The sequence below is a fragment of the Ascaphus truei genome, chromosome 2, assembly GCF_040206685.1.
Source record: "Ascaphus truei isolate aAscTru1 chromosome 2, aAscTru1.hap1, whole genome shotgun sequence".
Taxonomy (NCBI): Eukaryota; Metazoa; Chordata; class Amphibia; order Anura; family Ascaphidae; genus Ascaphus; species Ascaphus truei.
The window spans coordinates 478,163,214-478,190,747 of NC_134484.1; the positions used below are offsets into that span (position 1 = coordinate 478,163,214).

The 27,534-nt window shown below is 51.0% G+C and overlaps 1 protein-coding gene and 1 pseudogene across 2 annotated transcripts in view; both read left to right on the forward strand.

The window, feature by feature from the left end:
* The window catches only part of LOC142488386 (uncharacterized), a 508,298-nt gene that overhangs the window by 227,016 nt on the left and 253,748 nt on the right, over positions 1 to 27,534 (forward strand). The window lies entirely within an intron of this gene.
* On the forward strand, positions 14,397 to 15,947 carry LOC142488304 (ribonuclease H2 subunit A pseudogene; annotated as a pseudogene).

A 27,534-nucleotide genomic window follows, 5' to 3' on the forward strand; every position in this document is an offset into this window, starting at 1 on the left:
GTGCACCAACGGGCCCTTAGTATAAATAGTGACTGCGCAGTCACCCATTGCCTCTCTCTGCAAGAGTGCGGGACATTGGGTGGGGTTCTTTGGACACTGGGTGGGATCACCTGGTGTTGGGGAAGCGTCCTGCTGGACGTCGCAGTAAGTGTCTCCTCGAGAGAGGGACACCTGTTCTGATATGTTATGGTATTGATGTGATGATGTGTTATATGCTGTTCCCAGTAAATGGTATTAGTTACCCTATTTCCTCGATTCTAAGACGCCATCGATTCTAAGACGCACCCTTGATTTAATTAAAAAAAATGTGGGAAAAAAAAACCCAATATATTAAAAGTGCAGATTTTTTTTTTTTTTTTAAAGCAAACAGTAGCATACATTTATCTGCACTAGAGAGAGGCAGACACAGAATGGGGAGAGAGAGAGACAGTATCGGTTGAGCAGAGAGAGAATGGATGGGGGGAGGAAGGAGAGAAAGGAGGGCAGGGGGGGAGAGAAAGGAGGGAAGGGGGGGAGAGAAAGGAGGGAAGGGGGGGAGAGAAAAGAGGGAAGGGGGGGAGAGAAAGGAGGGAAGGGGGGGAGAGAAAGGAGGGAAGGGGGGGAGAGAAAGGAGGGAAGGGGGAGAGAAAGGTGGGAGTGAAAGGAGGGAAGGGGGGGAGAAAGGAGGGAAGGGGGGGAGAAAGGAGGGAAGGGGGGGGAGAAAGGAGGGAAGGGGGGGGAGAAAGGAGGGAATGGAGGGATGGGGGTAGAAGGGGACGGGGGAGAAGGGGATGGGGGAGATGGGATGGGGGAGAAGGGAGACAGTGGAGGGGAGGAGGGGAGGGAGACAGTGGAGGGGAGGAGGGGAGGGAGACAGTGGAGGGGAGGGGGGAGGGAGACAGTGGAGGGGAGGGGGGGAGGGAGACAGTGGAGGGGAGGGAGACAGTGGAGGGGTGGGGGGGAGACAGTGGAGGGGAGGGGGGAAGGGAGACAGTGGAGGGGAGGGGGGAGGGAGACAGTGGAGGGGAGGGGGGAGGGAGACAGTGGAGGGGAGGGGGGGAGGGAGACAGTGGAGGGGAGGGGGGGAGGGAGACAGTGGAGGGGAGGGGGGAGGGAGACAGTGAAGGGGGGGGGAGGGAGACAGTGGAGGGGAGGGGGGAGGGAGACAGTGGTGGGGAGGGGGGCAGGGAGACAGTGGAGGGGAGGGGGACACACACAGAGACACATACACAAACACAGAGTGACAGAGACACACACATACACAAACACACACAGAGTCACACAGAGAGAGACACATACACACACACAGAGTGACAGAGACACACACACACACACATAGACACATACACAAACACACACAGAGTGACAGACACACAGAGAGAGACACATACACACACAGTGACAGAGAATCCCACAGAAAGACACATACACACACACACACACACACACACAGAGTGACAGAGAATCACACAGAGAGAGACACATACACACACAGAGAGTGACAGAGAATCACAGAGAGAGACACACACACACACACACACACACACACACACACACACACACACACACACACACACACACACACACACACACACACACACACACACACACACACACACACACACAAACAGTGACAGAGAATCACACAGGGAGAGACACATACACACACAGAGTGACAGAGAATCACACAGGGAGAGACACATACACACAAAGAGTGACAGAGAATCGCACAGAGAGAGACACATACACACACAGAGTGACAGAGAATCACACAGAGACACATACACACACAGAGTGACAGAGACACACACACACACACACACACAAACACACACAGAGTGACATAGAATCACACAGAGAAACACATACACACACAGTGACAGAGAATCACACAAAGAGACACATACACACAGAGTGACAGAGACACACACACACACACACAAACACACACAGAGTGACAGAGAATCACACAGAGAGAGACACATACACACACAGTGACAGAGAATCACACAAAGAGACACATACACACAGAGTGACAGAGACACACACACACACAGACACAAACACACACAGAGTGACAGAGAATCACACAGAGAGAGACACATACACACACAGAGTGACAGAGACAAGGGAGGGGTCGGAGGGCTCGTGGGGCTGGCAGCCGAAGCTGTGAGTAGCAGAGGGGGGGGAGCGGAGGGTTCATGGGGCTGGAAGCTGTGAGTAGCAGAGGGGGGGAGCGGAGGGTTCATGGGGCTGGAAGCTGTGAGTAGCGGAGGGCTCGTGGGGCTGGAAGCTGTGAGTAGCAGAGGGCTCGTGTGGCTGGAAGCTGTGAGTAGCAGAGGGCTCGTGTGGCTGGAAGCTGTGAGTAGCAGAGGGCTCGTGGGGCTGGAAGCTGTGAGTAGCAGAGGGCTCGTGTGGCTGGAAGCTGTGAGTAGCAGAGGGCTCGTGTGGCTGGAAGCTGTGAGTAGCAGAGGGCTCGTGGGGCTGGAAGCTGTGAGTAGCAGAGGGCTCGTGGGGCTGGAAGCTGTGAGTGGCAGAGGGGGGGAGCGGAGGGTTCATGGGGCTGGAAGCTGTGAGTAGCAGAGGGGGGGAGCGGAGGGTTCATGGGGCTGGAAGCTGTGAGTAGCAGAGGGGGGGAGCGGAGGGTTCATGGGGCTGGAAGCTGTGAGTAGCAGAGGGGGGGAGCGGAGGGTTCATGGGGCTGGAAGCTGTGAGTAGCAGAGGGGGGGAGCGGAGGGTTCATGGGGCTGGAAGCTGTGAGTAGCAGAGGGGGAGCGGAGGGTTCATGGGGCTGGAAGCTGTGAGTAGCAGAGGGGGGGTGAAGGGTTCATGGGGCAGGAAGCTGTGAGTAGCAGAGGGCTCGTGGGGCTGGAAGCTGTGAGTTGCAGAGGGGGGGCGAAGGGTTCATGGGGCAGGAAGCTGTGAGTAGCAGGGGGGGGCGGAGGGCTCGTGGGGCTGGAAGCTGTGAGTAGCAGAGGGGGGGGCGGAGGGTTCATGGGGCTGGAAGCTGTGAGTGGCAGAGGGGGGGCGGAGGGTTCATGGGGCTGGAAGCTGTGAGTAGCAGAGGGGGAGCGGAGGGTTCATGGGGCTGGAAGCTGTGAGTAGCAGAGGGCTCGTGGGGCTGGAAGCTGTGAGTGGCAGAGGGGGGGCGAAGGGTTCATGGGGCAGGAAGCTGTGAGTAGCAGGGGGGGGGGGCGGACGGTTCATGGGGCAGGAAGCTGTGAGTAGCAGAGGGGGGGGCGGAGGGTTCATGGGGCTGTGAGTAGCAGAGGGGGGCGAAGGGTTCATGGGGCAGGAAGCTGTGAGTAGCAGAGGGGGGGCGAAGGGTTCATGGGGCTGGAAGCTGTGAGTAGCAGAGGGGGGGCGAAGGGTTCATGGGGCAGGAAGCTGTGAGTAGCAGAGGGGGGGGCGGAGGGTTCATGGGGCAGGAAGCTGTGAGTAGCAGAGGGGGGGGGGCGGAGGGTTCATGGGGCTGGAAGCTGTGAGTAGCAGAGGAGGGGCGGAGGGTTCATGGGGCTGGAAGCTGTGAGTAGCAGAGGGCTCATGGGACTGGCAGTCACAGCTGTGAGTAGCAGAGGACTGGAAGCTGTGAGTAGCGGAGGGCTCGTGGGGCTGGAAGCTGTGAGTAGCGGAGGGCTCGTGGGGCTGGAAGCTGTGAGTAGCGGAGGGCTCGTGGGGCTGGAAGCTGTGAGTAGCAGAGGGCTCGTGTGGCTGGAAGCTGTGAGTAGCAGAGGGCTCGTGTGGCTGGAAGCTGTGAGTAGCAGAGGGCTCGTGGGGCTGGAAGCTGTGAGTAGCAGAGGGCTCGTGGGGCTGGAAGCTGTGAGTAGCAGTCAAGGACGGTCAGCTCGTGGTGCCGCTACAGCCGCACTGCTGTGGGTCGCAGAGGGGGGTCCAGCACTTCAAGCAACCAACTGAGACAAGGGGGGGAGCGGGCGGGGGGCCGTGGCTCAAACAGCCGGCTACCGCGCTTTTTGGTAAAACGCTGAAAGCTGCACGCCCTCCGTCTGCAGCGCCCCCAAGCAGGTTTTTTTTTTTTTTTTTTTTAGTACATCGATTCTAAAACGCACCCCTATTTCAGAGATGTGAAATTGGGGAAAAAAGTGCGTCTTAGAATCGAGGAAATACGGTAATATATAAATCACTGTGTATGGTATTATTGATTGTCCTGCGAGGAACCACTCCCCCTCTGGTGGGAGCCATCGCAGGTGGAGGCGCTGCATCGTTGTAAGTGAGTACCACTAGTATAATTGCCCCAGGTTCCCCGTGGCGGAAGCTCAGCCCTCCTGCGAGCCAACAGGTAATGCACCACACCTATGGTAACCTTGTATGTTCCCTTGCACCCCACACTATATCTGCGATTGGGGGGGGGAATACCCGTTACAATTGGAGGCGCTGCTGAGATACCTGTCAACAGGACAGGCTTTTGCAAGGCACACTAGGAAACAGGGAAAGTGTATGCTGCCACTTTGTGCTGTGTTGGGATGGAACCGCAGGGATAACCTGGGAACCTGAGAGGAGTTAGTGGGTCTGGAGAGGGGCTATAGCTGTCCTAGTCACCTTGAGGTAGCGCTAGGGGTAGGATGCCTGAAGAGATAGCCTGTTAACGAGGTCAGGAATTCTGGAGAGGATCTGCACTAGGCTAGCCAACAGTAGGTAGATGCCCAAGTACTGCATGGAAGAGTACTCTAGTCCATTCCAGATCACTTACCGAAGGGAGCACAGACTGGAGGAAGGTAGTTACAGCAAACACAGAAAGAGTGAGCCTAGCCTGAGGTAGTGCAAACACGAGTCAGATCTACATTAGGTACACAAGGTGGTGCACAAGGCATGTTTGTTGTATCGGTATGGCAGCTGCCCCGCAGAGAGGAGCTCCATGTACAATCAGAACAAACACAGCAACCAAAATGGCGACCGCAAGAATGGAGGAAAATTATCCCTTGGTAGAAAGTGCCCCTCCTCTAGAGTCCACCAGGGGGAGTGTGCACAGTGAACTGCCAGTAGCAACTTCTGTTCCCCCTAAGAAAGAAACAGGATGCAGCAAACCACAACCTCAGCTACCAGGGGCATGGCGAGCGAGGAAAGTAAGTCACCCATTTCTTTTGTGCCCGTGTCTGCATAAAGTGAGGAAGGGCGATATGGACTTTGCCTATGATTCATTGCCTAAAGGATTCCGGGAAGTATCCACTGACGGGATCACCAGCTTGAGGTGTTTGGGCTCTGATTGTGTATTTCTGGGAAAAGAACTTGTTTGGGGAGCTATTTTCTTTGTGAAAGGAGCAGACCATCTTGTGTCTAGCCCTTTTCTGCCTAAGCTTGAGGTGTTCCAAGCCTCGATGACAGAGACGGCTCCAGATCCGGTTCCAAAACCGGAACCCCAGATAATGGAACAGCTAACGGAATCAACGAAGGGTAAGGTGACTGCCCAGGGAGAAGGGGGATCGCTACCACTGGTACCGCCGGAGCAGGACCGCTTCAGGCCGATGGCCACCAGCGAATGCTAGGCGCCCTGACGCTGTTTCCCTGCGGAGATGTCCCTACCCCCATCCTGTACTACTAAAGACAGTAGTCAACCAGCTGTGGTGATGCGCCAGCCGGCGGACCACACAAGTGAAGCTGGAGATAAAGAATCACCTACCTCAGCTGTGGAGGTTGTGGAGGGCCCGTGTGCCCAAGTGAACATTTTAGACCCGGTTCCCGAGCAGGAAGCACCTGCCCCGCTATCTATGGAACCGAGTGAACCATCGGCGGAGAAGAGCACGACCGCAGTGGAGGTATCGGAGCACGCCAGCTTCGTACCTATATCCACTGGTTGTGTCGCAGAAGAACCCGGTGACTACCCTGCAGAGGATCTGATCGTGATATCCTCCGAGGCAGTGGTTAAAGTCCCATCGGTGGTGATGCGCCTACCGACGGACCACTACAGCGGTGTTGGAAAAGAACCGGCACTTACCTGTGTTGCGGCGGAGCGGAGTCTCGTGTCGCCGGTGCAGAACCAACCTGAGAGGCGGAGTCCCACGGCCGTGGTGACTGACGGAACAGATGGTGGAGAGGAACCCATCCCGAGCCGATGGAGTGGTGAGATACACCCTTACCCTCCCCCGGCGCCGGTGGTGGCAGCGGTGGAGAAAGGCCTAGTCCAGGCCCAAACGGAGCGGAGAGCAGAACCATCACTTCCGGCGGCGGATGTCGTTCTGGAGGAAGAGGTTCCGGTTGGGAACCCAACGCAAGATGACGGCGAGTCCAGCGAGATGGCCGTGTCCTCTCGGCCAAGCAGCTGTACCCGGTTGCCTGGGTCCGAGGAGAGCCAGCAGGCCCTGCAGAAGCCTGGGAGTAAGGAGGCGAGTGAACCGGAGTGCCAGTCCGATGGTACTGGGCAAGGTAGCGAGAAGTTGCGGGTCGTAGCCCCGCGTATGCCGGCAGTGTTTCCCTATGCCCAACGCCCGGCCATAGTTAAAATCCCTGCTCCTGTCACTTTTTCCTACGGGTCCCAGTCTAGCCAAGGGTTGTCTGGGGAGTCCCGAGCCACTTTTGAAGAATGGACTGGGGAAAATCTGGACTGGGGTGACTGTGTTACCTCTGATGAGGGATCGGGGAGGAAAATGGCTATGCAAAGAATGTTATACAGCCCTAATGATGACAATCGTGCTGTTGGGGTGGGATGTGATTATAAGAGCATTGGGTCAAATTTTGGGTCTCCAGGAACATTGGGAGTTTCATCTGGGGATTTGGGTAATGTTGCTCATATGGTGCCTATTGCCCGGGGAGCCCCCTATGTGCCCTCACTGTCAGGAAGAGTTATTAGGGATCGCCAAAATTGGGTACGTAATTTTCACCATTTCTGGGAGGGCGAACTTACGTTAGAAATGGGTTCCCTTGATGCAGAAAATTGGGATACTGGCGGGTTAGACGAGAAGTGGTGTAGTCAAGAGGGGATAGGCTACATCCCCAGGAGATGCATTAGGGAGGTTTATGGGCCTGATCCTTTCAGTCCATTAGCATCCATGCCAGGATTTTGGGCTGATTGTGGGTGTCCAGTATGTCACCTAGAGTGTTACAGCATTGATGCTCTAAGCCCAGTGGACCATGCTGTGCGCAAGCCAACTTAAGAGGGTATGGTAGTACCAGTAATGGATACTCCAGCATGGAGAAATCCTAGTTGTTACACATCTACGTTAGGATGTATCTGTAATAATGTGTTGTTATGTTTTGCAGTGCTACCTGAAGGAAGGTTCCGCAAATTTAGGTCCCAAGCGAGGACGTTGGGATTCCACTAGGGGGAGAATGTAGCCATGTATAAGATTGGTGTACATATCTCTTTCTCATGCTGGCAGTAAACCTGGTAAGTATGCAGGATTGCCAGCAACAATCATGAGGTTTGCCCTCACACCCTGGTGAGGTGTCGTATGTCCCCAAAGGAAGTGACAACATGCAGTGTGTTCCCACTTAGTGATACAGAGCATGTTTGTTCTCTGGGGGGTGATATAAGACACAGCACTGCCTAAACTTAGGAGTTCAGTTTCCTGTTGTTGTGCTGCCTCTGTTCACTGAGAGGCACGTGAAGGTCTGCAACAATGTTGCAGTGTCTCCTGCTAGCTGTGAGTCAGTGAGCAGACGCAGCAGAGTTAGAGGAGCTGAGAGAGACAAAGCAGCTCAAGAGAGGAGCTTACAGCAGCCAGAGAAGCTGGGGAATCTCTTTGAGAGGATAGGTGGAAAGCAGCTCTATTAGAGAGGGTACCTTCCTATGGGAGTGCTACAAACAGATGAGTGGCTGAGCTGTTAGCTGTGAGGGGCAGCTTGCCCATACCACCATCAATAAAGATGCCCTGTTCGAATATACCTCCACTGTGTGAGTGTGAAGTTACTCAGCAGTGGATGGCACCACCAAGAAGGAGTTCCCCACCAGGACCATCTCTCTGCGGAAGCACAGATCCTGATGAGGTGGAGGTGCTGCACTGGATATAGGTAGGACTCGCACACACTACCTCAGCTGCCTGTCTGGATGACATCCCCTAATACCATCAAGCGGGAGACTCAGGAGCCCTGTTGCCTACAGGTGCACCACCAGACACGAACATGTAATGGGGACTGGTTAGACTACCCGGGCCAATGTGAGATTGGGGGGGGGGCTGAAAACCCGTTACATAGGTTTAAGTGAATGTAGAAATTTAACTATGTTCCCCTCCCTTCCCTAGATGTGTTCCCGCCCCCGATTTTATTTTACCCCAAATTATGTGGTATTTTAATTTGTATGTTTAATGTATTAAACTTAAATAAAATTTGAGTTGCAAAAAAATAAGAATGTTTCAGTCTTAAAATTAAAATAGCTGGACAGACTTCTGGTGACGTCGAGGGGAATGGCTGCTTGAGGGATCAGCTCCAGAGCCCCTCCAAAAGAATAGCATAAGATCAAGCAAATACAAAACCAGAATCTCACCAAAAGTGAATAGTCTTTCATTTAATCACACAGGACTGAGCTCTAGAGCAGGGTTTCCCAAACTTTTTTTTCCGTGACCCGGTTATTTTTTAACTTCTTTTTCGTGACCCACTAAAAATGTTATCGCCCATACTGGCCTATAGAGCCTGCACAGACACACACACAGCCACTGATACACACACACACACAGCCACTGATACACACACATACACAGCCACTGATACACACACAAACACACACACACACAGCCACTGACACACGCAGCCACTGACACACACACAGATACACACACAGAGCCACTGATACACACACACACAGCCACTGACACACACACCCAGCCACTGACACACATGCAGCCACACAGACACTGCTACACACACACACACACACACACACACACACACACACACACACACACACACACACTGATACACACACACACACTGATACACACACACTGCTACACACACAGAGACACTGCTACACACACAGAGACACTGCTACACACACAGAGACACTGCTACACACACACGAACACTGATACACACACACACAGACACTGATACACACACACTTACACTGATACTGGTACACACAGACACTGATTCACAGACAGACACACACACACACTGATACAGATACACACACACTCGCTCTCCCCTATACGCACACAGAAACAAACAGTGAATTACAGGCAACGACGGATGTGAGTGACTGGAGGGGGGCCAGGGACACTTGGGTGGGTGGGAGGCTAGGGGGCCAGGGACACTTGGGTGGGTGAGAGGCTAGGGGGCCAGGGACACTTGGGTGGGTGAGAGGCTAGGGGGCCAGGGACACTTGGGTGGGTGGGAGGCTAGGGGGCCAGGGACACTTGGGTGGGTGGGAGGCTAGGGACACTTGGGTGGGTGGTTAGGGGGCTAGGGACACTTGGGTGGGAGGCAGTGACTGGGTGGGGTGACTTACCTTGCCGCCGGATGCTTTCCCCTGCTGCCCCCGATATCCCCTGCTGCCCGTGACGGGAGGTGGGCTTGGCGGCACGGGAGGTGGGCTCGGGAGGGGGTGCCACGGGAGGTGAGCTCGGGAAGCTGGCCACGGGGGGAAGCGGGCCGCAGTAGGAGCTTGTACTTCCCCCTCCGTCCCACGTAACGTGCGGGCCGCAGAGGAGCTGGTACTTCCTCCTCCGCCCCACGTTGGGAGCGGGGGGGAGGAAGGGAGCGGGCCCTGCTTGCCCTGCGCAAGCGCGCGGGGCCGCGGTGGGAATCGCCGCCATTTTTTTGTAACTTGAGCGGGGGGACGGGAGACACCGCGCGGCCAGCCTCGCTGCGACCCGGCAATTTTGGTGCCGTGGCCCGGTGCCGGGTCGCGACCCACCATATGGGAAACGCTGCTCTAGAGACTTATTGGGCACCAGAGTGGCTTTTACCTGCTTGCCAGAAATAAGTTGACGGCGTTCTGCGAGCCCTGGCCCCCGGTGGAAGACTCTCACCTGTTCTGCACTCAAAAGCTAAAAATTAACTAGGAAGCCACGGCAAGCTCCTGAGGCGGGAGAGGCAGTGAAACTCCGGGTGCCCCGCGGAGTCCGGATCGACGTAGAGTCAGCGGTGATCGGGGACGGAACGCCACTGATTAAGTTTGCCTGCTTTTAAAAGAGGAAATGCCTCTGGGGCAGCAGTCTCTGTCAGACACTGAGAAAGGACAGAGGAGAGCTAATAGACAAACCCAGGCTCCACAGACTTATACTGTCCCGAATGGAATAAAGCTCCCAGGTAAGGAGCCGAGTGGTATTACCAAATATTGTTGGTCTGGTCTAGCTTAGCTAACCAGCCATGTAGATAGGCTTAACCTAGTTTATTTGGCTTCCCTAACGGGGATAGGCTTTTGTATATGTTTTTGTTTTACATACATGTTTTGTTATATTTTTGGACAAATAAATACATCCGTATATTATTTCACTGGAAGAATTGTGTTGCCTCCTCACTAACCACGGTCACCCTGCCACTATATATATATATATATATATATATATATATATATATATATATATATATATATATATATATATATATATATATATATATATATATATACACTATATATATATATATATATCGGGTGCTTTTTCTCTTGTTTCTCCAATATATATATATATATATATATATTGGAGAAACAAGAGAAAAAGCACCCGATCCATGTGTAAAATCTGGTAACAAAATTTTAATAAAAAATCACAGGACAAATGCACACTCACAATTGAAAAAAGTGCGTCTGCTGCCAGGAGAGAGAGGACGTTCCCTGAGCCACACACAGCATCTAACACCAACTGGTGGGAACAACAGACTGTGTACCTGAATTTCCGGAGGGACATCTGATCGTGATGCACCGGTTGCAGTGAGGTCTGATGTACTGAAGCAAACATTCGGCGAGCCGCTACATGTTGGCGCATGGGTTTACCCATACAATGCTTATTTTGCATTGACAAATTGTGAGTGTGCATTTGTCTTGTGATTTTTTATTAAAATTTTGTTACCACATTTTACACATGGATCGGGCGCTTTTTCTCTTGTTTCTCCAATAGAATTTGCTGGGAGGTTGCTGACCCCAAAGAAGAAGCAGCCCGGACGTTGTTATCTCCATACAAAATCATCTACTATTTTTGTGGAAAACACATATCTTTATTTGTTTATTTTGTACACCGATTTTTGTTATTTTTTCTTTTTTTCTTTTTCTTTTTTGATCATTACATTTTACATAATCATTTTGTATTTTGAAAATCATTTTTTCAGTGTTTTTTACAACAGTTCAATTTTTATTAAGTGTATTTTTTAACACACAATATATATACATATATTTTTTAACATTTTGTATATTTTTTACACACTCACCAAAAATTTAAGACCACCATCTGAGTTCCCATATTTTAAAAGAATATTTCTTTACAATTGTATTTATACAGGTCATCTGTGCTAATATTTGCGGCGGTCTGTTTGTTGTCAGGAGTCTACTGTGAGGCTAGTACACATTCAGGCGCTGTTGAATCTTTCAATTAATATTTATATATATATATATATATATATATATATATATATATATACTCTTGATTCTGATTTGCAGTACTCCTTGAGAAAGCGTCACTTAGGCGTGAAACGCGTGGGAGTTTTTTCTTTGCGACTGATACTTTTGTGTATGTCCAAATAAAGCCTATTTACATTTGTTCACTCACCTGGGTCCCCGTGCAACATTTTGGATGTTATTTTCATTTTGGCTGCTCCAGATCTCTTCTGTTTCTCTGCCATGGTTACAAACATGCATACATTAAACAAATAAAGAAATAATAAATCTTCCAGCATTTGGTATATTTTAATGATATGCTATAATATAAAAGAAAGTCTATATTTAATTTGTTTTTAAATAAGATAAAACGTGAACCATTAAACTGTGATTGACAATTGAATGTGACCAAGTCTTCCAGAAAGAGTCTAAAAACCAGTATCCCTTTAAACGGGATGTCAGCCTGGAAAATGTATAGGTTCTTGAAGGAAGGCAAGTTCAACACAGACATGTCTCAAGTAAATTGCGATTATTAGCACAGCAAACAATTAAGATAATAATACAGTGTTGCCTCAGTGTGAAGAGAGCAAACACATGGTCAAGACAACTGATTTCTCCTTAAGCACTTGTATAAATACCTGAAGGGATCCGTATTTCCATGTCATTCTTACATCATGCATACTCCATTTCCCCCCACCCTAGCTGTATCTTCTTGTCAGCAATTTCCAGTTATCTTCTCTGTGGCTTAGAGCAGGGGGGCGCAATCTTTTTCCCCAGCGACCCCCTGCTGCCTTTCCCCCTCTCCTCGCGCCACCCCTCTTACCTTGATTCAGACGTCCTGGCGTCATGACGTCTCGTTTTCATGGCAACGTGACATCATTTGACGCCGCGTTGCCATGGCGACGCGTCACTAGGAGCGTCTGAATAAAGGTAAGTAAGGTTTTCAGAGGCTCTGCAGCTCCCTTGGCATTAATTTAAATGTCAGAGAGTCAGAGAGTATGTACAGTATGTGTGTCAGTCAGTGTGTGTTTGTTTGTGTGTGTGTGTGTGTGTGTTTATATCAGTCAGTGTGTGAGTGTGTGAGTGTGTGTGAGTCTGTCAGTCAGTGTGTGAGTGTGTCAGTCTGTGTGTGTGTGTGTCAGTCAGTCAGTGTGTGTCAGTCAGTGTGTGAGTGTGTGTGTTAGTCAGTGTACGTCTCTCTCTCTCTCTGTGTTGTGTGAATGTCTCTCTGTGTCGTGATTATACCATGACGCCAGTACAGGCGATTATTATACAGCATTTTCTGCTTTTTGGGGGGTTGGAGTAGACTAAACATGCATGACATGGGGTACAGCACTTAAAATTAGGACTAGAGGTTTACATTAGGTTTTGGGGGGTTAGGGGGAAGAGACTTGGCATGCATGGATTGGAGCACTGTGTCTTACCTGGCAGTATTGGTGGGAGAGTTTCTTGCACCAAGGGGGGGAGGGTTTTTTTTCCTGCACGTTGTCTTCACCCAGCTCGAGATATGCACATGAGAAGGAGTGGCTCAGTGAGTAAAGACACTGACTGGCACTGAGTTTGAAGCATGGGAGCCTGGTTCACTTCCCGGTGTCGGCTAATTGTGACCTTGGGAAAGCCACTTTATCTCCCTGTGCATCAGGCACCAAAAAATAGATTGTAAGCTCCAAGGGGCAGGGACCTGTGCCTGCAAAATGTCTCTGTAATGCACTACGTAAAACTAGCAGCGCTATACAGGAACATGCTATTATTATTATTATTACATGCAAAACAGAAATAGGAAAAAAATATTATACAAAGCCTTAAAAGCATTAAACAATGAAACAATTTAAAGCAATCAACTGTCTTTTTTTTAGATTAAACATTGGCGGTGCATCTATATTTTAAAATAAATGTATAACTAGCAACAGTCAAACAAGTTGATGGACTTCCAGGGAAGGCCCTTGTATGCCTGAAAAGGCCAATGATGCTGTCTCTCACGGTTCTCACAAGAAGAGTGGTAACACTAAAATAGCACCTCACTTCTTCCATAATTGTGTGCCTTAAAGTTGCAGGAAGACCCTTCTTGTATTTATTGCCTTCATAATTGACATTGTGGGTCCACTCCCTGTACAGCTCAAAACTGACGTGGTGTTTAAAGATGAACTGGGCATATTTCTGAGGTAGACCACCACATCTGATCTTGTATTTCTCCCGGATGCTCTGGGGCAGTTCTCATCTGGGAGCGTTACAATAGTGGGTGCTGGAGCGGGTGTGATTCTGGCAGCGGGTGGGGGTAGATGGTCTGGGAGGATGATTTCCTCCTGTCGTGGCCTTACCGGGGTTGTCATCTCGACCACCTGAAGTGTATACGTGTATTCTTGAAGGTCAAATCCAGGGATTGAGAGGGTGCACAAGGGGGTAGGGGAGGGTATGTGGTTCCTCCATGGGAGAATAAGGCGCCTGCAGGCAACCCTTCTGCTCCTGCATTGGACATACAGGAGCATTGACTCCAAGAAAAGAAGAGAGCCCTGCGATGTTCCTCTCAATCGCATCCAGATGAACACCCATGCACCTATCCATATTCACCATGGTCTCCAAAAGAAGATCCATCTTGGCCTCCATTCGGTCCCTGAATTGCTCTGCTGAGTTGTCAGTGATTGCGACATCACTGAAAACATCCAGCATGTGGGCAAACAAGCTGGATCTGGTGCAAGGAGTACTGGTGTCACCCGGATGAACATCTGAGTGGCTGGGTGCTGGAGGATGTCAGCTGGGGGCTTCAGCACGAACATCGGCATGGATGGGTGCTGGAGCAGGTGATCTGGGGGTTTCAGGATGCACATCGGCGTGGATGGGTGCTGGCGCAGGGGAACTGGGGGCTTTGGGACGAACATCGGCGTGGATGGGTGCTGTAGCAGGTGAGCTAGGGGCTTCAGGATGAAAATCGGCGTGGATGGGTGCTAGAGAAGGTGAGCTGGGGGTTTCCGGACGAGCATCAGTGTGGATGGGTGCTGGAGCAGATGAGCTGGGGGTTTCCGGACGAGCATCAGTGTGGATGGGTGCTGGAGCAGGTGAGTTGGGGGTTTCTGGACGAGCATCGGTGGAGAAAGGGTCAGACCGGGCGGATGATGTGGAATCGGTGGCGATGGGCAATGCCAGTGAAAAGTCTGGGACGTCCGATTTGGCTTTTTGTGGGAGCGGGGGCACTTCTGGTTCCCAGCCAATCAGTTTGTTTAAAGTTGATTTTTGCCATTTTCTACCTCACATAATAAGGACCAGGGTTCTTTGCCTTGTTAGCCTTCAGAACGTTTTCTTTATTCTCCTTTGGCTTGGAAACAGCTTCCGCCTTTCACTTTCTCGTGGTCAGCACTGCAAAAGAAAGCAGGTTCCTGCGTCTGTAGAATCGGGGTTGATCAATGGAAGCAGATGGAATAATGCATAATACAATATCTGTTCAAGAGCTCATTCAGATAGAGATCGGCGTGTGAGAGGCTATGCAATTTGTGTCACCTTTTATGCACTGTGTCCCTATTTGAATTTTTGGGCGGGCATGGACACGAGCTGCAGGTGTTAAAAGTGGGCATACCGAGAGCCGCCTCCTCGGGTCCCCCGTACCGGATCTCTGCCGGCGGGAGGACTGCTGCCTGGGGGTAGATGAGGCCGGCAGGGGCCCGGTACTGGGACCGATGGTGTATGGAATCTGTTACTGCCCTGTGTCATGGAAAAAGGATCTGGAGGAGATAAAGGTGGCAGACTCTAAGACTGAGTGAGACTGAGAGGGAGCGGCTGTTTGAGAAGTTGAATGCCACAGTTCATCGGCTGGGCCGTGCACATTCTGTCTCCCAATGTCATCTCTACCAGCATGCAGCAAAGGGCAAAATACAACTTGAACGCCTTATCCCACGACACTGCGATTGGGCTGATCCAGTACGCGTTGGACTCCGGGGTGCAGCTGATGGAGGTTTTCGTGGACACGGTGGGTCCCGCAGAGAAATATCAGGAGAAGCTGAAGAAGCTTTTCCCGGAGCTGGATGTCACCGTGAGACCCAAGGCTGATTCTCTGTTCCCTGTGGTCAGTGCGGCCAGTATCTGTGCCAAGGTAGCGAGGGGCCGAGTAGTTAAAGGCTGGAAGTTTGTGGAAGATTTGGGAGATATCGATACAGATTATGGTTCTGGTTATCCAAACGACCCCAAGACTAAGACCTGGCTTTCCCAGCACCTGGATCCCGTGTTCGGATACCCGCAGTTCGTGCGGTTCAGCTGGAGCACAGCGCAGAGTATCCTGGAGAGCAAAGCGGCACCTGTGTACTGGGCTGATGACGGTGAGGATGACGCCCGCGTCACTGCTGGGAAGACCGGGGACACGCGCTCCGTCCTGTCTTTCTTCTCTTCCAACCGGGAACCTCCCCAGTGCCGGCAGCACCGATTCTTCCAGGAGAGGCGGCTACAGCCGCTGGCGGACTTCTAGGGACTGAGGGCCTGCGCGTGTCCCCGGGATAACTGCCCCCCCCCCTCCTGTAAAACTCGTGTGTGTCACGGGGATACGTGTCCCACCTGTATAACTCACGTGTCTCCCCCCCACCCCGGATAACTGTCTCCCCTGTATAACTCGTGTGTGTGTCACAGGGATAAGTGTCCCAGACTGCATGTGTCCCCGGGATAACTGTCCCCCCTGTGTAACTCGTGTGTGTCACGGGGATACGTGTCCCACCTGTATAACTCGCGTGTCTCTCCGCCCCCCGGGATAACTGTCTCCCCTGTATAACTCGTGTCCCCGGGATAACTGTCCCCCCAGCCTGCACGTGTCCCCAGGATAACTGCCCCCCCTGTAAAACTCGTGTGTGTCACGGGGATAAGTGTCCCCCCTGTATAACTCGTGTGTCACAGGGATAAGTGTCCCAGACTGCATGTGTCCCCGGGATAACTGTCCCCCCTGTATAACTCGTGTGTGTCACTGGGATAAGTGTCCTCCCGGCCTGTGTGTGTCCCCGGGATAACTGTCCCCTCTGGCCTGTTTGTGTCCCTGGGATAACTGTCCCCCCTGTGTAACTCGCGTGTGTCCCTGGGATAACTGTCCCCCCTGTGTAACTCGCGTGTGTCCCTGGGATAACTGTCCCCCCTGTGTAACTCGCGTGTGTCCCTGGGATAACTGTCCCCCCCTGTAAAACTTGTGTGTCACTTGGATAAGTGTCCCCCCGGCCTGCGTGTTTCCCCGGGATAACTGTCCCCCCTGTATAACTCGCATGTCCCCCCCTGGGATAACTCCCCTGTATAACTCGTGTGTCACTGGGATAAGTGTCCCAGACTGCGTGTGTCCCCGGGATAACTGTCCCCCCTGTATAACTCGTGTGTCAATGGGATAAGTGTCTCAGACTGCGTGTGTCCCCGGGATAACTGTCCCCCCTGTATAACTCGTGTGTCACTGGGATAAGTGTCTCAGACTGCGTGTGTCCCCGGGATAACTGTCCCCCCTGTATAACTCGTGTGTCACTGGGATAAGTGTCCCAGACTGCGTGTGTCACCGGGATAACTGTCCCCCCTGTATAACTCGTGTGTCACTGGGATAAGTGTCTCAGACTGCGTGTGTCCCCGGGATAACTGTCCCCCCTGTATAACTCGTGTGTCACTGGGATAAGTGTCCCAGACTGCGTGTGTCCCCGGGATAACTGTCCCCCCTGTATAACTCGTGTGTCACAGGGATAAGTGTCCCAGACTGCGTGTGTCCCCGGGATAACTGTCCCCCCTGTATAACTCGCATGTCCCCCTCTGTATAACTCGTGTGTGTCACTGAGATAAGTGTCTCAGACTGCGTGTGTCCCCGGGATAACTGTCCCCCTCTGTATAACTCGTGTGTCACTGGGATAAGTGTCTCAGACTGCGTGTGTCCCCGGGATAACTGTCCCCCCTGTATAACTTGTGTGTCACTGGGATAAGTGTCTCAGACTGCGTGTGTCCCAGGGATAACTGTCCCCCCTGTATAACTCGTGTGTCACTGGGATAAGTGTCTCAGACTGCGTGTGTCCCCGGGATAACTGTCCCCCCTGTATAACTCGTGTGTCACTGGGATAAGTGTCTCAGACTGCGTGTGTGTCACGGGGATAACTGTCTCCCCTGTATAACTCGTGTGTCACTGGGATAAGTGTCCCAGACTGCGTGTGTCCCCGGGATAACTGTCCCCCCTGTATAACTCGTGTGTCACTGGGATAAGTGTCTCAGACTGCGTGTGTCCCCGGGATAACTGTCCCCCCTGTATAACTCGTGTGTCACTGGGATAAGTGTCTCAGACTGCGTGTGTCCCCGGGATAACTGTCCCCCCTGTATAACTCGTGTGTCACTGGGATAAGTGTCCCAGACTGTGTGTGTCCCCGGGATAACTGTCCCCCCTGTATAACTCGTGTGTCACTGGGATAAGTGTCTCAGACTGCGTGTGTCCCCGGGATAACTGTCCCCCCTGTATAACTCGTGTGTCACTGGGATAAGTGTCTCAGACTGCGTGTGTCCCCGGGATAACTGTCCCCCCTGTATAACTCGTGTGTCACTGGGATAAGTGTCCCAGACTGCGTGTGTCCCCGGGATAACTGTCCCCCCTGTATAACTCGTGTGTCACTGGGATAAGTGTCCCAGACTGCGTGTGTCACCGGGATAACTGTCCCCCCTGTATAACTTGCATGTCCCCCTCTGTATAACTCGTGTGTGTCACTGGGATAAGTGTCTCAGACTGCGTGTGTCACCGGGATAACTGTCCCCCTCTGTATAACTCGTGTGTCACTGGGATAAGTGTCTCAGACTGCGTGTGTCCCCGGGATAACTGTCCCCCCTGTATAACTTGTGTGTCACTGGGATAAGTGTCTCAGACTGCGTGTGTCCCCGGGATAACTGTCCACCCTGTATAACTCGTGTGTCACTGGGATAAGTGTCTCAGACTGCGTGTGTGTCACGGGGATAACTGTCCCCCCTGTATAACTCGTGTGTCACTGGGATAAGTGTCCCAGACTGCGTGTGTCCCCGGGATAACTGTCCCCCCTGTATAACTCGTGTGTCACTGGGATAAGTGTCTCAGACTGCGTGTGTCCCCGGGATAACTGTCCCCCCTGTATAACTCGTGTGTCACTGGGATAAGTGTCTCAGACTGCGTGTGTCCCCGGGATAACTGTCCCCCCTGTATAACTCGTGTGTCACTGGGATAAGTGTCTCAGACTGCGTGTGTCCCCGGGATAACTGTCCCCCCTGTATAACTCGTGTGTCACTGGGATAAGTGTCCCAGACTGCGTGTGTCCCCGGGATAACTGTCCCCCCTGTATAACTCGTGTGTCACTGGGATAAGTGTCCGAGACTGCGTGTGTCCCCGCGATAACTGTCCCCCCTGTATAACTTGTGTGTCACTGGGATAAGTGTCCCAGATTGCGTGTGTCCCCGGGATAACTGTCCCCCCTGTATAACTCGTGTGTCACTGGGATAAGTGTCTCAGACTGCGTGTGTCCCCGGGATAACTGTCCCCCCTGTATAACTCGTGTGTCACTGGGATAAGTGTCCCAGACTGCGTGTGTCCCCGGGATAACTGTCCCCCCTGTATAACTCGTGTGTCACTGGGATAAGTGTCCCAGACTGCGTGTGTCCCCGGGATAACTGTCCCCCCTGTATAACTCGTGTGTCACTGGGATAAGTGTCTCAGACTGTGTGTGTCCCCGGGATAACTGTCCCCCCTGTATAACTCGTGTGTCACTGGGATAAGTGTCCCAGACTGCGTGTGTCCCAGGGATAACTGTCCCCCCTGTATAACTCGTGTGTCACTGGGATAAGTGTCTCAGACTGCGTGTGTCCCCGGGATAACTGTCCCCCCTGTACAACTCGTGTGTCACTGGGATAAGTGTCCCAGACTGCGTGTGTCCCCGGGATAACTGTCCCCCCTGTATAACTCGTGTGTCACTGGGATAAGTGTCTCAGACTGCGTGTGTCCCCGGGATAACTGTCCCCCCTGTATAACTCGTGTGTCACTGGGATAAGTGTCTCAGACTGCGTGTGTCCCCGGGATAACTGTCCCCCCTGTATAACTCGTGTGTCACTGGGATAAGTGTCCCAAACTGCATGTGTCCCCGGGATAACTGTCCCCCCTGTATAACTCGTATGTCACTGGGATAAGTGTCCCAGACTGCGTTTGTCCCCGGGATAACTGTCCCCCTTGTATAACTCGCATGTCCCCCTCTGTATAACTCGTGTGTGTCACTGGGATAAGTGTCTCAGACTGCGTGTCCCCCCGGGATAACTGTCCCCCTCTGTATAACTCGTGTGTCACTGGGATAAGTGTCTCAGACTGCGTTTGTCCCCGGGATAACTGTCCCCCCTGTATAACTTGTGTGTCACTGGGATAAGTGTCCCAGACTGCGTGTGTCCCCGGGATAACTGTCCCCCCTGTATAACTCGTGTGTCACTGGGATAAGTGTCTCAGACTGTGTGTGTCCCCGGGATAACTGTCCCCCCTGTATAACTCGTGTGTCACTGGGATAAGTGTCCCAGACTGCGTGTGTCCCAGGGATAACTGTCCCCCCTGTATAACTCGTGTGTCACTGGGATAAGTGTCTCAGACTGCGTGTGTCCCCGGGATAACTGTCCCCCCTGTACAACTCGTGTGTCACTGGGATAAGTGTCCCAGACTGCGTGTGTCCCCGGGATAACTGTCCCCCCTGTATAACTCGTGTGTCACTGGGATAAGTGTCTCAGACTGCGTGTGTCCCCGGGATAACTGTCCCCCCTGTATAACTCGTGTGTCACTGGGATAAGTGTCCCAAACTGCATGTGTCCCCGGGATAACTGTCCCCCCTGTATAACTCGTATGTCACTGGGATAAGTGTCCCAGACTGCGTTTGTCCCCGGGATAACTGTCCCCCTTGTATAACTCGCATGTCCCCCTCTGTATAACTCGTGTGTGTCACTGGGATAAGTGTCTCAGTCTGCGTGTCCCCCCGGGATAACTGTCCCCCTCTGTATAACTCGTGTGTCACCGGGATAAGTGTCTCAGACTGCGTTTGTCCCCGGGATAACTGTCCCCCCTGTATAACTTGTGTGTCACTGGGATAAGTGTCTCAGACTGCGTGTGTCCCCGGGATGACTGTCCCCCCTGTATAACTCGTGTGTCACTGGGATAAGTGTCTCAGACTGCGTGTGTCCCCGGGATAACAGTCCCCCCTGTATAACTTGTGTGTCACTGGGATAAGTGTCTCAACTGCGTGTGTCCCCGGGATAACTGTCCCCCCTGTATAACTCATGTGTCACTGGGATAAGTTTCTCAGACTGCGTGTGTCCCCGGGATAACTGTCCCCCCCTGTATAACTCGTGTGTCACTGGGATAAGTGTCTCAGACTGCGTGTGTCCCCGGGATAACTGTCCCCCTCTGTATAACTCGTGTGTGTCACTGGGATGTCTTCCCCCCCCCCCCCCCCCGGCCTGGGTGTGTCCCCGGGATAACTGTCCCCCTGTATAACTTGTAACGAGAGTGATACAACACACGATCTTTAATAAACATGTGACTGAGAAAAAAAAAAAAAGTGGGCATACCGTGCTTAACCTGTCGAGCGATGTATCACATTGTATAAATACACCATTACTTCTATTGATTCAATGCACATTGAATATACATTGAATACACATTCGAATACACTCTGTGCTTGATTTCTTTGCAAAAGCAGCAATGCCGAGGAAACTTGTTTCAAAGGATCTCAGCATGAGATATGTACCAGGAAGGACACCGAATTTTGCAGATCCAACACTGGTTACATTCTTCAGGCCTCTTTTTAGCAAAAAGCACTGTCAGTTATCATGCCCATGGTAAGACCAAAAGTGTAAAGCGGAGTCCCACAGTCACAACAGAGTAAGTATTTTTGTTTTCATTACTGTATGTAATTACTGTATTACTTGTATAAGCGTCTTGCCTATCAAAATGCATTTGTGTGTTTACTTGTTTTCTTTGCAGTAATGTTAGAGCCAAAAAATTACTGTACTGCTTTTAGAAGAAAATATAAAATGTATTTTTGGGCCCTAGATGCTTATAAAGTAATGTATTGTACTGTATTACTCTAAAAACATCTTGCATATCAAAATGCATTTGTGTGTTTACTTTTTTTCCTTGCAATTATTGTAGAATACTGTATACAGTACTGTATGTCATGTATTTGTGTTGATTTAATGTTGGGCCTACTGTAGGACGACAATGCATCTGGTGGGCGAAATCAGCGAGTATAATGATGAGCGCTGTGCAGAAAGAGTCAAGACTGTTCTAGAGCAGGGGTGAGCAAACTTTTTATGCCAAGCCCCCCTTTTCATCCATAAAATATCTCGGGCCCCCTGCACCAGACATCAACAACCTCTCGCAGAGAACCGCCGCGCTAGAGGACAAAGCGGAAAAGCAGGGAATCTCACAATCCGAAGCAGACGACGAACTAAACAAACTTACACTGGCGACACACTTTATTCGAGCTCGGCTAGTCCCACGAATTCGGGTATACCCGGGTGTATTGAGGTTTGTGACTGTTTTCTGCCCGAGTGCATTGGGTTATTTTCCAGCAAGGATTGAAGCATTTTATTCCCGCTGGCTGCAATACTGCACAGTATATATATATATATACTGCATTACAATTCATGAATTTATGCCATCTGGTAGACACGCGAAGCATTGCAGCCTATTAAATCCTAATCATTATCATTTAACAGATCAGCCGCCCATCAGCCAGGCATGAACCCAGGCTGGGAAGGCAAACGCAACGGGGCTTGTCAGAGGTGAGGAGTGGCGCATTCCAGGTATCTGCCAGGTACATACTGGGTATTTGCTCGAATAAAGTGTGTCGGTGCAGTAACATGGAAATTAAATCCCTGAAAGACTGCCTTGAGGACAGCGAAAATAGAGATAGAAGGCAGAACTTAAGGATAAGAAATATTCCAGAATCAGTCTCTGCAGAAGCCCTAAACCCCTTCCTCACAGAGCTCGTTACATACCCGGTCCCTGAGTTGCAACTGGAAAGCCTGGAGATCGACCGAGCCCATAGGGCCCCCACTCAGACCCTAAAAGGAGAAGGGACGTCATCATACGATTCCACTCGTACTCCACCAAGGAGAAAATCCTCTCTGCCAAAAGAGAAAAAAGAAACTTAAAATTTAGAAAAGAAGAAATTCAAATCTTCAGTGACCTGGCCAGGTCCACAATAATCAAAAGGCGTGACTTAAAACCCCAGACTCAAACCTGAATGAGAATGGAGTCAAATATAGATGGGGTTTCCCATTTAAATTGATAGTCCTTGCAAACGGTAAGACATTCTCAATGTCCAGAACAGAGGAGATCCTTGGCTTCCTGCTCAGCCTGAGGCTCTCCCCCTTGCCTAACCCAGCCAACCGAGGAGAGGAACAAAGACCCACAGCAAAACGTGGCCCCACAAGATCTTCAGAGAGGCTGGCGTCCAAAAGAGGTGCAAGAGGGGGGGGACTAATATGTCAAGCCTGACTCAAGACCAAATATATGGAAGAACGCACAACCTGACTTGCCTATCGACGGAGATCCACCGAGCAAGGGAACCCCAGGATCTGCCGAGAGCCATGCTGCGAAGAGTAGCGGCTCACGTGACGAACACCAGCAACTTGATTTAAGGCATCAAAAAACAGATGAAGAGGCCACCGGCACATACGTAGTGGATGGAGGGAGGATGGTACTTCACCAAATCTGCAACGGAGCATGTTCCTTGGAGGGCGGTGAGGGGGGTGAGGGTGCCTCCCCCCTTCTCCCTCCCCACCCTCCTCCCTCCCCCCTTCCACTCCCCTCCTCCTCCTCCCTCCCTCCCCTCCTTGGTGGAGTCCTTTGGCGACCCTACCTTTTCAGAACTTTGCCTCCTTCGCTGCTCCCGATCGGTGGGTTGGGGGGTGGCCGCGGGGGGGTTGGGGGTGGTTGGTCGCCCCAGGCCTCATTTGACTCCTGAACCGTCTCACCTGCGGACCCTACACAGTCGGGTGGATCCCATGCAAACCGGAGGAGGGGGACACAACATCCTACCATACCACCGGCTGGGGGGGAGTGGGGACACGGCGGGGATGTGGTGAGGCCCGTTTGGTCCTCTAGGTCCTTCGCAGTCTGACCCTTGCCCCCTTTCGCCATGCGTTTGCGAGGAGGAGTCTCCACCTGTCTCACTCTGAACTTTGGCTGAAGAGACTGGGACTTATCTCATCGAGGTGCCCCGTGACATCAGGTTCAGTATCTCCCTGAGTAATTCAGGGTTAGTGTATTAAGGGTGCCCCTGTAGAACCATCCCCTCCTTGGAAAAGACAAAAAGCGGCATCCCCCGTAGAGGCACAGAAGTATGTAAATAATTAGGGGCGTGCTCGCCCCCTCCCCTTGCTTCCTGGGCCCCCTCCCCCTTCCCCCCCTCCTTCACCCCGTTCCCCCCACCTCCCGTTCACCCCTTTCCCACCCTCCCTGGGATCACATAAATCTATCAATCAATATCACCCAGGAAGGTGTTGAAGTCTCTAACAAGAAATGAAGCCTTCTTCCCGGCCCTCCCTCTCCCGCCTTCCTTCCCCCCTTCCCCCCCTCCCCTCCCTGGGATCACATAATTCTAACAACCAATTTGTATATTATGCAAAATTTATCTCCAATCCTAGAAAACATGTGGTTTTGGGTAACAGCAGAATGCTACCCTCCCGTAGGAATGTGTTGAAGTCTACAGTATAACAAGAAATTAAGTCTTCTTCCGGTCTCTCCCTCTCCCGCCCTTCCCTCCCCTCCCGGGCTCCCCCCCTCTGCGCTCTCCTCCCACCTCTCCTCCCCCCTCCCTCCCCTCTCCCCTCTCCTCCCCCTCCCTCCCCTCTCCCCTCTCCTCTCCCCTCCCCTCCTCCCTGTGCCCCCCCTCCCTCCTCCTCCCCCCCCTCCACGCTCCCCCTTCTCTCCTGCTCTCTCCCCCCCTTTGACACGGAACTCTACAAGGAGGCTTCATAGGGTTTCTAATGTTGGTATTGTACAACCTATATGCTCTCAACCAATGTGTATAAAGTGCTTAGAGCCTGGAAAAATTCAAAAACATTTTTAAGCTTTTGGGATGATGGGGGAGGGCTATGTCTAGGGGGGGAGAACTATGTCTAGGGGGGAGGAGTTGGGGGGGCCCCCTTCTTTTCCCCCCCTCACCTCCCCTCCTTTCCTCCCCTCCTTTCATCCCCCCTCCTTTCTCCCCCTTGCCCCCCCTCCTTCCCCCCCTTGCCTCCTCTCCCCATTTCTCCCACCCCCCTCTCTCTCCCTCCTCCTACACCCCTGCCCTCCCCGCTTCCCCCCTCTTCTCCCTCGTCCTCCCCCCTTTCCACCTCTCCTACCCACTACCCTTTCCCCCTCCCCCCCTCTCTATCATCCCTCCCAACCGCTCTCTCTCCCTCGTTCCATCCCCCTCTCCCTCGTTCCATTCCCCTCTCCCCCCACTCCCTTTTCCCATCCCTCCCACCCCCCCTCCTCCTTCCCCCACTCCCTTTTCGCCTCCCTACCACCCCTACTTCTCCCCCTCCTCCTTCCCCACTTGAAGCTGGTGACTACGCTGATAGAGTTCAGGTGATCATAGAAAAGAAAACCTGGTGGGTGTGAAATAGGGGCGTGATCGAGAAGCATCGACGCTTGTTGAAATAGGTCGAACTATGCGGAATTTTCGGGTCTAAGTTACTTAATCGTTGAAATGTTGAAATGAGAATTCAAGAACATGTTCGTTTGCCTAAGTTAAAGTTGGAGGTTGGCACACGGATTTTCAGTGCTTACACCATGTTAGGTGCTCGGGGAAGCCTCCCCAGGGCACTAGGCCCAGGTTCCTGGTCACAAAAGGTGACTACGGACACAAATATCGGGTTCTTTAAGGACCCTCTCTTTCTCTACCTCTTCTCCTCTCTCTGTCGACCTCTCCCTTCCCTCCCCCATCCCCGTGTTATGTCCAACCCCCAGCCTTTCCTGGGGGATCTCCCCTGGTGTGGGGTGCACAGAGGCTGGAGATTACACTGGGATAACCACACGATAGCCAAAAAGGTCCACACCCTGGGAAAGTGGCTGAACTCAGACCTCATCTCAGTCTTACAACATCATGGCTAATATAACAACAATTAAATTAGTATCAATAAACGTGAAAGGGTTAAACTCTGCTAGGAAAAGGAGACTGGCCCTGCAGGAGCTCCAAAAAACCAAGGGAGACATCCTTTTCTTACAAGAAACTATTTTCAACACGAACACTCCCCCAAACACATTTAAACCATTATATTCATATTCTGCGAAAAAAAAGAGGAGTAGCCATTCTATTAAAAAACAACACCCCCTTTATAGCCAACAAAATTACAACTGATCCACAAGGCAGATTTCTAATGCTACGAGGTACCCTCTCAGGAGCCCCGATAACCCTGCTAAACATCTATGCTCCAATGAAAAACAATCCGAGTTTCTGAAAGGGGTCTTAGAATCCCTAGAGGAAGAGCATTTGTCACCTATGATCATGGCAGGAGACATGAATATGGTAAGCTCCCCCAATATAGATAAATCCAGAACCCCAGATACCATCCACTCTAAACAACTCCAGAGCTCCATGAAGGGGACAAACACAGCTGCTCCGACGATGATATAAAGTCAGAGCACTGTGATGGCTGAAAGTTGCACCAGACCTCCACTGCACTCCTCAAGGCTCCGTGAGGGAAACAATTACAGCTGTTCCGACCAGATGATACACAATCAGAGCACTGCGTTCACCGGAAGCCAGGTAGAGCCCCCTCCTCCCCCCCCCCCCCCCCCCAGCTGCTCCGCGATATTTGGTGAAGGGAACAAGCAGCCCTGCACTGAATCCAAGGATGGCCAGACAGCTCGTTATTCGTCAAAGCTCCACAGTTACTGCACACAAGTGCTCCAAACAAAGGGGAGAGACCTCAGCAACTCCCAAATGCTTACTGAAATTCAGCAAATACTCCACATTCAGAATATGCAATTCCACATTAAAGGTTCCACATCCAAGTCCACATGAATGACCACCCTACGCGTTTCGTTAACTAAGCGTCAACTTCATCAGGGGATAACTAGAGAGCCAGGGCTACTCGATATATATAGCCCTAAATAGAAAATGATTAACAGCTGGAAATATCAATTAGTAACTAGGTGCGGGTGAAAAAACATCTATGTGACTAATTTACAATCATAAATGCTCAGATAGTGTAAAACAGTGTTAAAATAAAACACAAATCATACCATAAATATCAACATATACATACATGTTTATACATATACCAATAAAAAAAAAATATATATATATATATATATGTGAATGAATCATACATGTAGGTCACATTGTAATGTGAATAGTGATATAAACAAATATATATGAATCATAAATACATGAACATACACATACAAATGTATACATACATATATCTACTTAAACTAAATGAACATATATACTTTACTAATTGAAAAAAAGGGGAAGAAATCTAATGGCAGAATGGAGTGAGCATAAACCCAATCATATGTGTAAATATATATAAAAATGCAAATATATAAAAACAGTACCAATAAATTAGCAATAAAGCTATCATGGTATTCAAGGTAGCAGCAGTCTGATGCAAAGGTAAAGAGAGTTAAACAGGCAGAGGAACAGAAATAACTATATTATGGTGCTAGTGTCCACATTTTCATTGAGACCTTTTGGAATCAAAGTTTCAAGTTTGAAAATCCAGAAAAAGGTCTCCCTACGGGAAAGGGTCTTAAACCTATCTCCTGCCAAAACGGATGATGGAATAACCTCTAGGCCTGTGATCTTGAGGCCATCAGTTTTTTTGTCATGGTTCTGGAGAAAGTGTTTAGAAACATAATTGATTGGTAACACCATTCAGTATGTTTCTCCTATGTTCAAGAAACCTGACACATAAAGGTCGTGTAGTGCGGCCCACATACTGTAGACCACAACTGCACGACAACATATATACCACAAAGGTAGTTTGGCAGTTGATAAACCTTTTAATGGGGAAACTCTCCCCACTAGCAGAGGATGGAAAACTCTTCCGTGTATCAATAAAAGAGCAGGTGATACATCTCCCTCTGTTGCATTTAAAAT